General features: G+C 34.8%; 1 long non-coding RNA gene across 1 annotated transcript in view; it reads right to left on the reverse strand.

The window, feature by feature from the left end:
* Window positions 1–15207: 15207 nt before the first annotated feature.
* Window positions 15208–17476, reverse strand: part of LOC112481388 — a 25213-nt gene continuing 22944 nt past the window's right edge. Inside the window, exon 4 of the long non-coding RNA XR_003046893.1 lies at window positions 15208–17014. This is a non-coding gene — a long non-coding RNA (uncharacterized LOC112481388). The remainder of the gene's footprint in view (window positions 17015–17476) is intronic.

The raw sequence follows: 17476 nt of genomic DNA on the forward strand, positions 1-17476 counted from the left end.
TCAGATAAACAACTGAATCCAAAATGTATTTTTTAAAAACTCTTACAACTCATTTATAATAAAAAAATTAGAAAAATTTGAACAGCTATTTCAACAAAGTTGAGACACAAATGGCCAATAATCACATAAAAAGATGGTTAACACAACTTGTCATTAGGGAAATGCAAGCTAAAATCACAAAGAGACATTACTACACACCTATTAGTATGACTAAATGACAAAAACAAACAAACAAACAAACAAACCTGGCAATAGTTAAATGCTGACAGAATGTGGAGCAATTAGAACTCTTATACATTACCGGTGGCAGTGAAATAAATGGCTTAAGTAAGGATATACTTACTTTGGAAAAACAGGCAATTTCTTTTAACATTAAACATATTCACCACACAACCCAGCAATGCCACTCCTAAGTATTTACCAAAAAGAAATAAAAATATATGTGCACATAAAATCCTATACAGGAAAGTTTATATCAGCTTTACTCACAATTTCCAAAAATTGAAAATAAACCAAATGTCCAACAATTGGGAAATATATAAAAAAATCATGGTATATGACACAATCGAATGCTATTCAACAATAGAAAGAAACTACTTATATCAGCAACAACACAGCAACAGCAATATCAAACTTATTAAGCCAAGTGTAACAAGTTAGACAAAAAAGGCTACATACATATCTTGTGACCCATTTATATGGCATTCTGGAAGAAATGAAACTATAAATACAGAAATCAGATCAGTGGTTGACAAAAGGTGGGGGAGGAAATGGAGGTTATGCACAAAGAAGGGGCACTGGAAACTTTCTGAGGTGAAGGAAATATTCTATGTCACAGTTGCCATGGTGATTACAAAATTGTAGATATTTATCAAAAGTAACATGCTATACATCTAAAAAAAGATAACTTTTACTGTAAACAAATTATACCTCCAAAAATATGACTAAAAGCAAATAAAAATGAATATTTTTTTAGACTAGGTATTCTCTCTCAATCATTTCAAGATAATGAAAAATGCCAAATTTACCTTGACAATTATCTACGTATGAATCCAGAAACAGGTAACATTAGACTCAAGATTTCATTCCTTCTGACTAATCTACATTTTCCCTGGTGGTCTCCCAAATTCCCACAGTTGTTCATGAAGAAAATTAATGGCATATACTTAACTCCTTTTTAACTCCACTGCAGGTGTTTGCAGAGTTGGTCACTTGGAATGCTAATTTATTCCCTGGAGGGGAAAAAAAAGAGAGAGCAACCTGACAGTAGCCAAAGAGCAGCAGGAACTCCAGATAATAATGGTTCTGGGTGATGAGGGAGGACAAAAAAGTGAGGAATGATCAATAGTAAAATGAAAAGTGAGAATAAATGGGATGGACTAGCAACGTGGCTCTTTACACTAAACGTAAGGCTATGGCATCATGCTTCTTTCCAATTTACATTTGTGTCTTTTCCTATCCTATATTCAGATATGACTTGCAGCTCATTATTTTCAAGTGGGAAGTAGTTTCATGGTTATTGAGAGAAGTTATTAATAAAGCATTATAAAGTCTGTAGAGATAAAAGTCACAAACATTTTATGGACACCTTGCACTCAATAGGCATGTATTTACGTATTTGCTGCACACCATCAAACTTTCTACAAGTTCATAGTATAACAATACAGACTAGCATATGGATCTGAACATTTGATTAGCACAAATAAAATGTAAGAAATATGACTGATGAGATTAAATTATAAAAAAAATCACACCTTTATTCAGAAAGTATCTTTTCTCCTTAACTTATTTAAAAAGTAACTGTATAAAGCAATATGTATATAATTGTGTCATTAAGCTTATAACATATAGAAATGTAATGTATTAAAATAATAAAATGATACCACAGGAATCCACATGAACAAACAAAAAGTACCGGAAGAGATAAATAGAAAAGTTAGTATTATTTGATGAGATGAGCATATTTGCTAAGCCATTTGAGCTTAAAAAAATGTAATTTCTGGGCACTGTATTTGACACTGAAGATAAAATACTGATTAAGACTAAATCCCATCTCACAAGTCTATGAATAAACAGTTACTTCGTAACATGGTATGTGCAGAGCACTCCATAGCTAGAGGAAATGTTTATATGTGTTCCTTTTCTGGGATAACCATAAGATAAAAATTAATTTTTCAGTTGCTCAGTCAGAGAGAAATAAAAAACAAATTTTCTAGGTCATGAATTTGTTTAACAACAAAGCATCTAATAGCACATGTTTATTCTAAAAGAACTCTCCTCAATAGGTAAGGAGAGTTTCTTCTTTATAAAAATAGGAGAGATGCTCCATGTTGTTTGAGTTGATATCATTGTTTGGAGCATTCATCTAACTAGGTCAATTAATTTCACCCTTTTTACCAGTTTTATACCATACACTTTTTTTCTAATCATCATCTCAGTAAGGGGCTCAGTTCTAAACATCATTGTCCCTGTCTCCACAGAGACACCCGGGTTAGAATTGACAACTAAAGGAAACTGCTGTCCTTGGAGACAGTGGAATACTGAAGCCTGGGACTCCTTTTCACTAAGCTTTCCGCTGAGTGTTCCTTATTTCCTCAAGCAATGCTGGGTGACAGTGGTGCCTGGTCTCTAAGGACTCGGCCCCTACAGAGGACAAGACTATGTTCTATCTGAAATACATCAACAAATAAACTCTTTGAAGTCAAGGATGCTCTTCTGCATTATATCCCCAGTGTCTGGCACATAGGAGGTACACAGCAAGTGTTTGCTGGGTGAATAAAATATAGCACAGGTTTTTGAGATTGAAGCCGCTTACAAGTAGGTGTTATAAGCTCTCATTGGCATTATTTTTATGCAAGTTTCAGTAGGATCAGGACTGCTAAACAGCTAAAGATTTGTCCTTTCATTGCAGCAGATAAATCAGTGAACTGGTAATTGATATCTTATTTGGAGACAATAAAAAATGAATTTCTTTCCAATTCATCAGTGTGGGTTTGCTATTTTGTTCTATGAAAATTTTCATATGGGTTGAGCTAAGTAAAATAGTTGGGAAACCACTCTTGCCAGATAGGATTTGTGCTATTGTCTCATGAAGTTATTAGTTGTATCTAAACTTTATAGGCTAGAAAGAGATGCTAGTGATTGTCTTGGTTGCCAGAGAAATCACTTTCGAAGCAATTAAAATATTTTGGACTCCTATTGTTCAAAGAGAGGAAAGGAGCTCTAAGACATTTAATAATTTGTTTCTGCCCTTAAGAGGCATGAATCTTAGTTGAGGAGCAGAGGCATGAACAAATCCATGTGGCTTATACCTTTATTTCATGCGGGACTTGCTCAGACGTACTTTCTCCTTACCTGACCATATTTTGTTTCATAGGACTTATCTCATGCTTGTTCGTTATCTAATTCCTCTTACTAGAATGTCAGCCCATGAGAATAAAAAAAGATTTATCTTGTTCATTGCTCTGTTTCCAGTGTTCTGGGCATTGGTGGGCACAGAGTAACCCCTTAATAAATATTTATTGTTAAATAAACTATCATTATCAGCCAGCCTATAATTTCCTCTCTGATTTAATACTAGATAATCTGTGAGTCCTTCAATGACAACATTTTACCATCACCTATGGTCAAAGACAAATGTCCATCCAATAAATAACATATGAATTAAAAGAAGAAAATCTGTTGTTATCCTATGCAGAAAAGAACTGTGGAATCCAATAGATTCCTCCTCTTCCAAACATTTACAGAAAATTATATTTTCAGCAAAGCTTGTATAGTATATAGTATACATATTTGTGTGTATATATAAATACAGATATATACACATGTATGATTAGTTTATGTTGTTTCTGCTAGAGTCAATTTTCTTTGCCACCTCTGTTGCTGAAGGGGCAATAGTACCGATGGGCCTCAAAAATGTCTGATGACATTTTTAGTACACAGAAATTATACTCTCATTTATAATCTTTTCATGGATGCCATAGTCTTTGGGGAAATAGAGGCCCACAGGATCTGAACTGATTACTTGAGTGAGATAAAATAATCAATATATAACTGTTTAATGTCTCCTAGACTCTGAATTACAGGAAAATTTTTGTTGAAACACAATGAAGTTATACTGTGCAATTCAATCACAGACTAAATCATTCAGCGTTGTTCTTACCCTAAAATCCATCAATAACAGCAATAATGTTTAGTAGCAAATGCAATTTTGAAGTCTGATGTGAACTGTCTACTTAAATAGCCTTAACACTAACCAATTAAATTTTCTCAGTCATTTTCATTGGGGGGTGGGTAGACATGGTATCTTGTATAATACCTAATAATAACTAAGGAACTGTAATTCTGCAGCCTTAGCTTGACTTATTTTATGCCTTAGGGAATAATATGTAAATTAGACATGAATCATTATAGTCACTTGTCAATCCAAAAATACCTGTGAGCAAGGTAGGCCAAAAATGACTGGCCGGGGATTGTAGAATCTATTGAAAATGTTGCTTTCTTTAAAATATACCACTTTCTTTAATTGAATTAGGTTGGCCTCATGTAACACCAACCTGAGGGGCTGATGGACAGGAGGTGATAACTAGAGGGTAAGGCTAAATTGAAAAAAGATCAGGAGATCACTTAAGATTAAGCAAGATGACCTTTACGTTGCCTTCCACTAGACACTGTATGATTTTAAGAAACCACAGCCCTTCACTATGTACCTCTATCCAGCAATGTCTTGCAGAGTAACAATAGTAAGAAGCGGAAATATCTCTGATAGAGTGGGAGATAATATTAACAAATTCCTCAACCTGGATTATCAAATAGCTTAACTGGTATTTTCCAAGCTCGTTGTGTCTTGAGAGTCACCAGACAAGTTGTCGAAAATACGGAGTCATACCAGACTTCTCTCCATCACCGAGCTCCACAGGTCTCGATGGAGTGAACGCGATTTGAAAAAAAAAGGAAAACATTTCTTAACATCCTACCAGAAATTAGATGAATGTAGCTTTACTTTCACATTAACTAAATAAAATGACCCTTCCTGTATATGACTATTTCTAATTATCTGCATATTTGCATGATCCAAGGGATTATGAATTTGGATCTTAAATTACCAGAGACAGAAGTTTGATCACATTCAAACTTGGTTAATGTTTTACATATATGCATACTTAACAAATATTTTTAAAAGTATATATATGCATATATAGACTTATATAATATATATTATGCATATAAAATATTATTATACATAAAATTATATATGTGGTTATTTTTGAAAAAATTAAATAGAAAAGAGATTGATATTTTCTACTCCTCATTTATATTACAATATCAATTCTTGGGAAGGGAGGACTTGTCAAAATTTTAAAATAGTGTACAATTGCCAATCAGATGTTTTAGATTACATTCTTAACACTCTATTCATCACAGAGAAAATGATGTGAAAAGGATAGGCACACTGATAGATGAACAACATTATTAAAAATGAAAAAGTTTTATGGCCTCATGTGTATGAACTGAGATGCCATTTAATTATAGACTCAAATAAATTACTCTCTCAGGATAATTTTTGGCATATTTGTATGCAGTTACTTTGGGAACAACATATTTATTTTTGATAACTTTAAAAATTCACTCTATATAGAAAGGTTAAAAAAAAAAGCCCTGGGAATTTGTATGATAAAATCATTAATTAAAAATTTTAACTCCCTGCTGATATTCTATAATGGAGTCCTCAGCAGAAAAACACAGCATGACTACTTTTTCCTATGAGAAGATTTTGCATTCATTACACTGCACACTAATTAAGGAATGAATGTAGACATTTGTACTCATGCAGCTATGTGGACAAATGGATACATATTACCTGTGCAACTAATTACTTTTTATATTCATAGGCGAAGAAACCAACGTACATTACTATATATTTAGAGCTAATAAGAGGTAGATCTTCTTCCATGATGTTTTACTTGTTAAAAACAACACTGAATTATTTTCTGAATCGCAGGGAAAACCACTTTAAGATGAGACTGAAGACTGTTAATGTTAATGTTAAGGGATGGATTAACCTTAACATTAAGGCCTGGGTGTCTTGGGACATGTTCCTCTGTGCTTTAGTGTCTTCACTGGAAAATTATCATACTTTCTCTGAGGTTGCAGGGATTTAATGAATTCACACATGTAAAGTGCTTGGAAGAGTGCTCAACAAATAATGATGTGCATAACAGTAGCTATTGTCACCATAGAACTTAGAACAGGAAGCGATCTCAAAGAATACCCTAGCCCAGGCCTCAGCAGGACTAGGAAGCAGTTCAAGGACTTCCCCAGCACTCTTCAGCAGCATTATTATCTCAAGTCCAAAGATGAGGTGATGCGAGCTCATAGGCAGAAAGTTTAGAACCAATCTCATAAGCCGATTTTTATTATGTATGTCCACTGAAATGCTGCCCTAATTCTTCTCTGCTTCAGAAAATAGTTTTAGACACCCTCTGTCACATAGTAGGTGCTTATCAAGTATTTAATAGAGAAACGATTATATGAGCTACTCTTTTTGAACTCTTATTTGTTACAGAATGCACCTGATTGAAGGTTTTGGCACAAACATTCAGTGCTATTTTAAATTTAACCTTGGAGCGAGGTTTTATAATCTTTATTTTTCAAAAGGGGATTTTATTTAAGGAATTTGAGATTTCAAGGTTATAAAGTGATATATACTGGTATACGCAAACATATTCACACACACACACACACACACACACACCATTTTTTTCAAAATGGAGTTTTGGTTGAGGTAATTGAAATACAACTTTTTCAAGAAGGTTAAAAGGTGACGTTATATGCTCACGCACACACATACACAAACACACACAGGAAATTATATTAAGAAGGTATCGTAATTAATGAAATAGTACTTGGTCAATTTGTCAATTTCTTCTTTGGGGATGAGATTTCCATTGTGAGTAGCAGTACATTTGAAACTGCTTGTTTAAATTGTGAAGCTGTTGACACCATGCAGGACTTACTCCCCCACATTCCCCGCCTCCCTCCTCTCCCTGTGGTTAATAACACTATATTGTGCATATGTCTAAAACTGAACTTATCATTTGCTATTATAACTTTTTTAAAGGTTTGCATAATGTTTCATCTTTTTCAGTTCATCCCGTCATCTTTATTTTTTGGAGCGAGTACAGTTTGACATGCTCCCAAGGGGATGTGTGCACGTGTGTTTGTGTGTATGTGTGGAATGTTGTTGCCCCACTTCTTTCCAGTTCTGCTATGACCATCCTAGTCAGAGTCACCATCGTCTTTCACCTGGACTTTTGAAAACCTAACTATCTCTCCTCTTTCAATTTTGCCCCATCCAAATGGTTGATCACTCAGCAGAGTAACTTTTAAAACCTCTAAATAGGTTAGGTCACTCTAGCGCTAAAACCCTCTTTGATTTTCCATAAAACTTATGAATATCTTACTGTGACTTATGAAGGCCTGAATGACCTGGCTTCCCCCATCACTTTCATATCTTATCTTATGTGAGTCTCTCCCACACCTCGTGCTAAGTTTCCTTCAATATCTTGTAATTTCCTTCGTAGTACGAGTCAAAATTTGTATTGTGTATTTATATCTGGGTTTAAGTAGTGGGTATATATCTCGTCAAACTCACTTTCTTTATTTCTTTTAAATCAACCTAACTCTAACATAGAGTCACATCCCACTTGTTTGACAGGAAATTCCATCTTGGTCATAATTAAGTTTACTCCATTACCAGGATTTCTCTGTCACATGTTGTTCCATGACCTACAGGTAGTCTTTGGGCCACTGACCTCTGGATGGGCTATTGAGAGACCTCTGCTCCTGGAAACATCAAGAAGGGTATGCGTGCAGAGGAAAAATGGTCATGCCGCTGTTTTGACATAATTAAATGACCAATAATTAAGTTTTAGGTACAGTGCTAGACAGGTTTTTAAGTCTTCATTTTATATTGAAAAGGAGAAAATCTAGCATTATCTGTGTTTGCTCTATTTCACATTGGTTCTTACGTTTCTCAGACCACCCCTAAATTAGGATAGTTACAGCTAGGGCTGGTCTCCTGTTGTTTTTAGAACCTCCCTGGTCTGAGGGGTTTGAGTAGACCTATTTCCCATCTCATTTGTTTTTTTGCCCTTTGTTTTGATTATTTCATCGAGGGAAACTATAAATATATAGTGGCTTCTCAACTTGTCACTTCGTGGAATGAGGGAAACTATATATATATATATATTTATAGTTTGGATTATTTCATCGAGGGAAACTATATATATATAGTGGCTTCTCAACTTGTCACTTCGTGGATACAAATGTGTCAAGTTAATATCTGATCTTTCCAGAGTCATGTGATCACGTGGCTTTCTTGTCCAGTTCTAATGAGAAATCTGACACTCTCTGTGATCATGCTGTAATTTTCAGCTAGGGAAACCTAGCTGAAAACACCATTGTCTTCACACAAATAACCTAGAATGTCTCCCTTTCTTCCATTCATAAAATAAATGGTTATGCCAGTTTGAGGTGTAGAACCATGAAGAGAATGAAACATTACGCTGTCAGCTGAAGCAATGAAAAACATGTACATTATCTGTTCTGAGTAGTGATATTCAGGCACACAAGCTGGTATTTCTTATTATAGTTTATACATTTTCACTGTTTTAAAAGAATAGCATGTGTTTTATTGTTTTTAAACCAAACAATAGAAAGTGTACGATGTTGTCATATAACCAGCAAACTGACAGTCTGGGACTAGGAGAAAGGAATTGGTGCTTAGCGTTATGATTTAGGGTCTCAGAAAATAAAGTGAGGAAAAATTAATGAGTGAAATTATAGATTGTACAATATGCTATTTTCTTTTCTCCATAGTTGTAAAGATTTCATAATTTCACAATTTGGGTCCATGATCTCTTTTACCTACAACAGCCATTTTAACATAAGCATACGGGGAATTCGGAATTATTTACTGCCACTTTGGGAGAAAAAAAAAACAAAACAGTATCTTAACTTTTGTTCTCTATAACATTTACCCAACAAAAAAGATAATAAAAGCAAAGCAAAACAAAATAAAAAACACTGAAATATCTGCCTTTTATCCTTGGTACAGCATAACCTTTTGTTTAACTTAAGACAACCTTGAAAAATTTGTTAGATTATATTTACTGAGTCTTTGTGAAGAATGAAGAAGTTCAAATACGTACTTCTTTCATTTTTATCACTAGGAAAATCACACTTTATTCAGCCTGGTCACCTCACAGTTATACAGCTTTCTGTTTATATAACATCATTTACTTCAGAGCTTCACAATCCCTTTTTCATAAAGTAAATGTGTCTATTTTACCAATCCAACAACTGAGAATTTTAAACTGGTATTTCTTATTATAGAATATACATTTACATTTTCCTAAAAGAATATCATTGTTATTTTTGCTTTTTAATTCAACAATAAATATTCTTGTAAAAGGACTTTTATTAAGCAATAAAGTGACTAAATAATATGTAAGAGTATGGTTAAAACAAATATTGCAATTAGAAAGAAAAGTTCAGATAAATGGTCTATAAAAAGAGCTTTACTAAGAAGACTTCATTGTAAATGGAAACTATCCTCTACTAGTTTATATTGAAAAGAATGGCAAGGAGACAGAAGAATGAGATTTAAAGAAAGAAAACCTCAGTTATAGGTCTTTTGAGTAGAAGCATAACCCAGTTAGTTATTTAAGTTACCTCATCCCGATTTCTCGTCTTTAAAAATCTGCATCTACCCCACGAGAATAGAGAGAATAGATATTAAAGTGCTATTAACTTATAAAGCATCATAAACAGGCAAGTTACTTTAATTATTTTTGTGGCTTTACAAAAGTAAATATCTTACATCCAAAAATACATTGTTAACTTCTATTTCTGAAGTCAAAATGTTATCTCTCATAAAATTTGTATATAATGCATATCACTCCAGATAAGAAGAAAGTCTTAGCACATAACATGGTAGAAGGGATACTGTTTATGTAGTCTAAGCTACCAAAATCTTGCCAGTTGGGATCCAACTGGTTCAGATATAGATCCACAATAATCAAAGTTACTTAAAGCATGACTGTAAAAAGAGAAGAACTAACTGAGTGACTAAACTTACATTCTGAAATCTAGAACTGCAGACACCTTAGTATACAATTGACGGAAGTACAGGTAAGCACTGCAAACTATAAATGATCCAAAGTGGTGTTTTGTCATTGACTACCTCCCCTCCTGCTAAGTCACTGAAGAATTAATAGGGCTGGGAGAATTTTTAAATGTTCCATGTTTCCTTATATTTCTGTCTTTCTGACTTGATGATCTTTCTGTGTCCCCCGGTCTATTTTGCAAACTGATTCAATTATATTCACATTTCTTTTTCCTCGTAACAAAATAGAGAAAATTTTAAGTCTCTCTAGAATTGCTCCCAGTTCAGGCTTCAAAGAGCAAAGTCCTCATTAACTCTATTGCTAAGGAGATTACGTCCTCCAACAGTTTCAGAAAAAATGTCACTGCCATTGACTTATCTTCCCACTTGCCCTTCAATGAAACTTTCTCTATTTTCGAATACTTTAGTTGGTGTCATGCAGCCTGTTACGCTGTGACATTTGAAGTTTTGGGGTTTTTTAATTACTGTCTTTTAGGGTAGGAAAAAATTGTCTAGATTAATTTTATCTGCAAAGGATTTTCTTTTCGTAGAAAAAGGATGCCAAGACACTCCTAATCACAGCAGCTTGAGACTGTATTATTTACTTCTTCATGCCTTCCATTATATATCTACATATGTCAAATTCTTAAGAGATCTGAATTCTGATATTTGCCAAAAGATTAGTCATCAACCCAGTTAATAAAATGTATAATAATAATAATAATAATAATAATAATAATAAACCTAGCTAGACTCTTAGAAGCTCAAGTTTCATAAATAGAAAACAAGAAAAAGAAAAGACTACTCTACTAATATTTGGATACTCTCACACTATTTCAAAAATAAATATTTTTAAAAATCAAAAGTAAAAGGTAAGAAAAAATTTGCTATTCCTTTTAAACTTTCATTTTATGAGCTTTATCTATTGCCAGTGCTATAGCCATCTCTCTAATAAAGCATCTTGTCTAGCATCAGCCAAATAAAAGGCTAATATCTATTTTATAAAAATCAGTTATTAATAGCTGTTTGATTTAGCTTTAGCTAAGGCCAAGAAAACAGAATCCTACTTTGCAGCTTGTGTTTCTACTTGAGGTTTTATTTTTTGTTTTTGTCTTGTTTCTTATTAAATTGTATCTATTTATCTCCTATGCCGCATCTTCCTTCTGTACATGGTAATGGTATGTTGTCAATTATGCTATTTGTCATTCTTGCTCAAGACCACAGAAAGTCACCTACTTCTTAAAAGCCTTAAGAACCCTTCAAGATTAAAACCTGGCAGAAAACTCCTCTCTCCAGATATGCATTTTACAATCCATTATTTATTATTGTTGCTTGCTCACTCAGAATGTTGTTCTTTATGTACTGCTGTGAGCAACATATATGTTCCAAACTCATTATCTTTTTTCTCTTTGTCTACCCAAACCTATAACCCAAGAGAAGACTTTCATTTTCTGTACTTGAGAGAATGCCTCTGTGACCAGATGAACAGCAGGTCTGTTTTAAGTACTCAACTTTTGAGCTTAAAATGTCTAGGTACATGTCATTCATGGCAATTCATAAATAAACCACTCCTGTTTCTGATCTCTCCAGGATCTTAATGTCTGAATGAGTTGTCCCAGAGAGAAAATAATAAATGAAACATCAGACAAACTGCTCTCCAGCTCTCTTAGCTCATACTAATCTTTATTGTTCCAGACACTCCCAATATATATCAGCAGAACCGGAATCAAGACACAGAGCTCTCCTTCACAATTTTAACCACAAAGAACATTTTCTCCCTTACACTATTTCTAAAAGTTACATGTTTCTCCACTAATGTTGTTTTTATTTATTATTGGGGAGTCACAGATAAGTAATTGTCTTTTCCAAACCATGAAATGTATATTGTCTAACAGCCTGAAAAATAAGAAAACAGAAATAAAGGTCACAAAATGGAAGGGGTACACAAGAAAATCAATTCTAATAACATAGAGTGTGTGTCATTTTAACCATTCTGCTTTAATTCAACTACTGACCAAAATCACTGGATGTCTATCTTACTTACCAAGTTAAACAATTTTCCAAATAGCCTTTTGAATGGAAAATTGTTGCTATATATTTTAGCCGAAATAAGCTGTAGTTCAATTTAAAGAAAACAGTGATGGTAGAACTGATATAGCTGCCAAGTGTAAGATGTTATATATAAAATTTATTTTAGGAAAAGATTTAAGATCTTTTTAAGACAGATTTATCAGCCCAGTCTCAGATAGTGAGTTTAAGGATTCAATTTTATGAATAAAATTATTATCCATAAAAGTAAAATATTTTGGCCTCTCAATAAAAGTTACCTGAATAGCATGTTCTGCCTAGAAAAGAACCTAGTTAAGTAAAGCTTTTCACACATTATCTTGAATACTAAAGTCTGTCATCATTCTTTTTTTGAAAACAAATAAAATGATAATTATATAAAATCAGCTAAAATAAAATAATTATAATTTATTTTTATAGAATAAATTCAACACAAACTGAGATATATTATTGGATAATTAATTACTAGAGACAAAGCCAAATTATACAAAATTGACATGAAATTGACAGCAATTTTTGCCGCTCCTGTATTTGTGGTCCAGTCATTTTTAAAAGTTCATTCTATTGAGTAATCCATTATAATAGCCCATATATATTTTTGTCTTGTCTTATAAAGGTAAAATAGAATTCAATTACGCATTTGTTCAAAATCTTTCTCCTCTTCTTTGATATTTAGCAGGAGCCTAGCTCTTAATAGTCCTTAATAAATATATTGTATTTGCCTTCTAAGTTAATTATCAAGTACTGAGCATTTTTTATAGAGAGGTATAATTAACACAGCCCTTTTTTACTAAAACTGTAATTGTTGTGGTCAATTTTCCTTAGTGTCTACCCTTTATTGAGCATTTACTATGGATTAGGAAACATGTGCATCACCTATATGCTCAGTTCATTTCCCACAACAACCATAAATACCAAGGGTAATAAGCCCAGAACTATGATTTAACTCCATATTTTTTCTGACTCTAGATGAAGTTTTAGCGCCAGGTTTAGACAGACTAAAGCAGTACCTGGAAGGGGAATCAAGGGCACTAGAGTGTTGCAGGGGTGTGGGGTGGAGAGCTGGAGAAGGATTCTCTTTGGCACTCTTATGTATGCCTTTATGCAGCTCCTTCCTCCATCAAAAAGATCATCCATTATCTATTGCCCCAACAAGTCTATGTGACCAGCTACCCCCAAAACTCTCATTGAAAACAATATGAGTTTACAAGTTAATAATTTGGGTGGGGTGGGGTTGGGCAGGGCGGTTCTTTTGGGGTGAACCTGGCTCATACGCAGGTCCGTGTTGGCGAGGATAGCATGGTGATGGAGCCGTGTGTCCCCTCATTCTTCAGGAGGCTAAACTGGTGAACACAGAGAAACAAGCAAGGGGAAACCTGAAAGCACAGGCACTCTACAAGCCTCTGCTTTGTCGTATCTGCTTATATCCCATTGGACAATGCAAGTCACATGGCTGATACAGAGTCAAAGTGAAAGGGCACAGCACAGCTACATGGCAAAAGGTTTGAGTACATGAGGTTGAAGAATTGGGTCCATTAGTGAAATCAATATACCAGAATCTACAACTTTTAATCTTATTTCTGAAGATTTCTTTCACTTTTGGCAGTCTAAGGCCATGATTCCACAAGAACCATCATCTACAATAAGTATTAGATGTACCTAGAACAAATGACTTCCAGTACTGCTGGGAATCCATCATCAAAGAAACATTTGTTACTTTGCTACCCAAAGGTGATATATGAACCAGCAGTATTGACACCTTGTGGCACCTTGTTACAAATTCAGAATCTTGGCCCACATCCCAGGCCTACTTGAATCATAATGTGCAGTTTAATGATGTTCAAGTGTCTTGTCTTAACATTAAAGTTTGAAAAAAGGTTGGCTGTTAGATTTAGAATTCTGTTCTTAAGTTTGTTCTTAATTGTGTTTGCTAAGGAAACAAACTAATATAATTAGAATTTTTAACTGTAAAAATGGGGAAAAAAGGGGTTTAACTATCTAGTAATAACTAATTTTTAAATAAGCAAAAGACTTGACACTTTACCAAAGAATATATACAACAACAAAAAAAAATCTATAAGCACAGAAAAAGATGATTAGTACCACTAGTTCTTAGGAAAATGCAAATTAAAACCATACTGAAACTGTTACTGGAAGCCCAGTGTTTTTTTTTCCTTGATCTGCCTGCCCGTCCGTGCACACTGGCCTAATGAAATGAACAAGCAGGAGTTAGCAGAATAGAAAAAAAAAAAAAGTTTAATATTGAATTGGCCAATATGAAGACAGGGAGTTTATGCTCTAAAAATCTGACCCCCTGATGGTGTATAGATTACAGATTGCATAGGGCAAAAATCACAAAATACCATCGGTTAGGGCGCATGAGGTTATGGAAGAGTATGGATAAGGGTAAGAAATCATTTCTTCAGGTCTCGAGGACAGTTTCGAGGTGTCTCCTGGCATCCCTCTGTCTGGTCTCATAGGAAAGTAGTCAGGGGTTCATTCTACCTTAGGGCTCAGGAGCTGAAATATAACATAGGTCAAGATGTTACCTTTAGCCTGCCAGAGGTTCAGACAGACTCGGTGATTATTAGTCAGGTCTGGGCTACTGCTTTCTGCTGCCTTGGGGGTTGCCGATCATCCAGAGGAAAGGCTAGTTCTCTGAGGGGGTATATGTAAAGACAAAGTGATATGATTTCTAGAGCTAAGATTTAAAACTAAATTTAATCAAAGTCATAGGGGCTCTCAGTTCAAAACCCACTATAAGGATTGACATTTAAGAGGCTGAAATGATTCGCAAATATGTGGAGCATCTGGAACTCTCATAAAACTACCTTGGAAAACAATTTAGCAGTTTCTTATCAAAGTAAACTTTTACCTATCCTATTACCCAGCAATTATACTTTTTTTTTGAGTACATACACAAGGGAAATGAAAGTATATACCCACAAAATAACATGTACATAATGTTCAAAGTAGTTTTATTCATAATAGCTAAAACTGGACATAATTTAGATATCCATTAACAGGAGTAAGAATAAGCAAAATGTGGTATATTCACACAATAAAATACTTAGCAATAAAAAGGAATGATACACAAACATACATGTATCTCACTAATATTATGTTAGCGAAAAAAGCCAACTACAAAAAGCACACATTTTATAATCCCATTTACCTGAAACTCAAGGTCAAAAAAAATGAATTTATGGTTAAAAAAATAAGCATAGTGGTATCCTGGGTGGTGGTGGGAGGTGCAGTGTGGATTCATCATAAAGAACAAGAGAGACCTTTCTACAGAGATGGTGAGCTTTGTATCTCGCTTTGGAGATTGGTTACACAGATGAATATAGTTGTCAAAAATATATTGAACTTTGTGCATTATATTGTTTATAAATTAAACATAAAGTGTTTATCCTTTCATTTTTCAAATCATATATTCTCATATATCATCTCATCTGCAATAACCCTGTGAAACTGGCAGGGCAGGTATTATTATGAACTTTACAGATAAGGACATTAAAGCTCAGAGGATGTGACTTGCTAAAGTCTCCTGATTGCCTGTAGGTCTTTGACCACTATTTCATTCTCTTTACACTGCGTTTCCATTTCCCCCAGCTGGAGTGGGAGCAGGGCCATAAGTTTTGAAATAGAAAAGAGTTCATGGATTTAATAGTGCTAAGAAGAACTTCTCTGCTGGGATAGTACAATCCGAATACTAAGCATAGTCTTTGCATATCAAATATACACTTTTTTTCTCTTGCCCACTGTTCTAGAGAATAAGGAAACTTTCCAAAGAAGGAACTAGAAAAAAACATAGAAAAAGAAGACTTGTTGCTAGGGGAGCTGGCTTCCTTGTTTGGCTTGGAACTACTCTTCTCTTGGTTCCTCAGAGCCTGGGGGAAAGATAAACATTTTCAACCAGCACTAAGAGACCAAAGGGAAACCACAAAGCCCTGCCTCAGAGCCAGCCTGAAGAGAGGGAGATCGAAAAAAGCTATAGTGGGAACCATGGGTCAGGCCAGTCAGTGTGGTTGGTGATTTCTATAGCAAAATATCAGCAAGGGAATAAAGGGGACAGACGGGACTGTGGCCCGGCTGCCAGAGGTCAGGCCCTAGTTCTGCAAAGGACAGTTTCTCCAGGCTCATAGGCAGCTTCCGAATACCAATACCATTCTCAGCCCCCTGGCTGAAACTCTAGACCCATCTACATGAGGCTGAGAGATTTACTTATTTGCTGGTGCTAACATAGATATGAAATTGATTATATGCATATAACACACTGAACTGTCCCTTGCAGGAGAGACTGCTGATTCAACAAGAAGGCATCCTCACAATTCTTATCACAACTAGAATTACTTGTGCCTATGTAGTAAACTGTATATCGTTCACCCACAGTGTTGTTCTGATTCTTCTCAATAAAATCCAAGCTAGAGTTTGCTATAGAAAAGACATGTGTTTATAGGAAAGGGAATGGTGTGAAGAGAAGTGGTTGCCGTGATAACTTAAATGTGGATATAAATTAGCCCAGTGCGTCTCTGCACTGGATGGATGCTTGTGTCATATCTGGAGATTTTGATAAAATGTCACCATGCCCAGGTCTCACTGTCCAAGATTCTAATTTAGTTGGTCTGAGTGGATGAAGAAGGGAGAGACGTGCGAATCGCGAAAGCTCCACAGGTGGATCTAATGTGTGGTCCTGGGCTGAGAACTACTGGGTTAGGCAGAGGAGAGAGGATACTTATTCGGAATGAAGTCCAAGTGGGTTGGTGTCAACGACTCCTACAAAAAGAAGAAAAGCATTCAAAAAGGGTGTTTCACTTTCAAATCAGATGGAAAATCAAAGGTAGAGACACCAGAAACCCCAAAGCCAAGAAACTCTGCCAAAGGAAGATAAAACATAACCCCACAGGGCTTCCATTGCTTCAGTCTTTGCTCCCAGCACATCTCATTCTGCTGCCACTTCTTATGGGAAATAAACATGGACTCGAAATATCAGCATGGAATCGCTGGGTCAGTTATTGCCACACATCCCATTCTATTTTACAAAATAGTAAACAGCAGCTTTCTGACTTTGAGTCACCTCGATCCAAGGTAAGCCCCAAGTACCATACTAAAAAACGTTCACTTTACTGTTTCTATCTACCGTAAAGTAGCATATTCGTATCCTACTAGCAATCAAAGAAATATAAATGACAATAATAAGATATTTTTTAGAATCAGATTAGAAGAGATTAAAAATAT

Source organism: Pteropus alecto, unplaced genomic scaffold (assembly GCF_000325575.1).
Source record: "Pteropus alecto unplaced genomic scaffold, ASM32557v1 scaffold72, whole genome shotgun sequence".
Taxonomy (NCBI): Eukaryota; Metazoa; Chordata; class Mammalia; order Chiroptera; family Pteropodidae; genus Pteropus; species Pteropus alecto.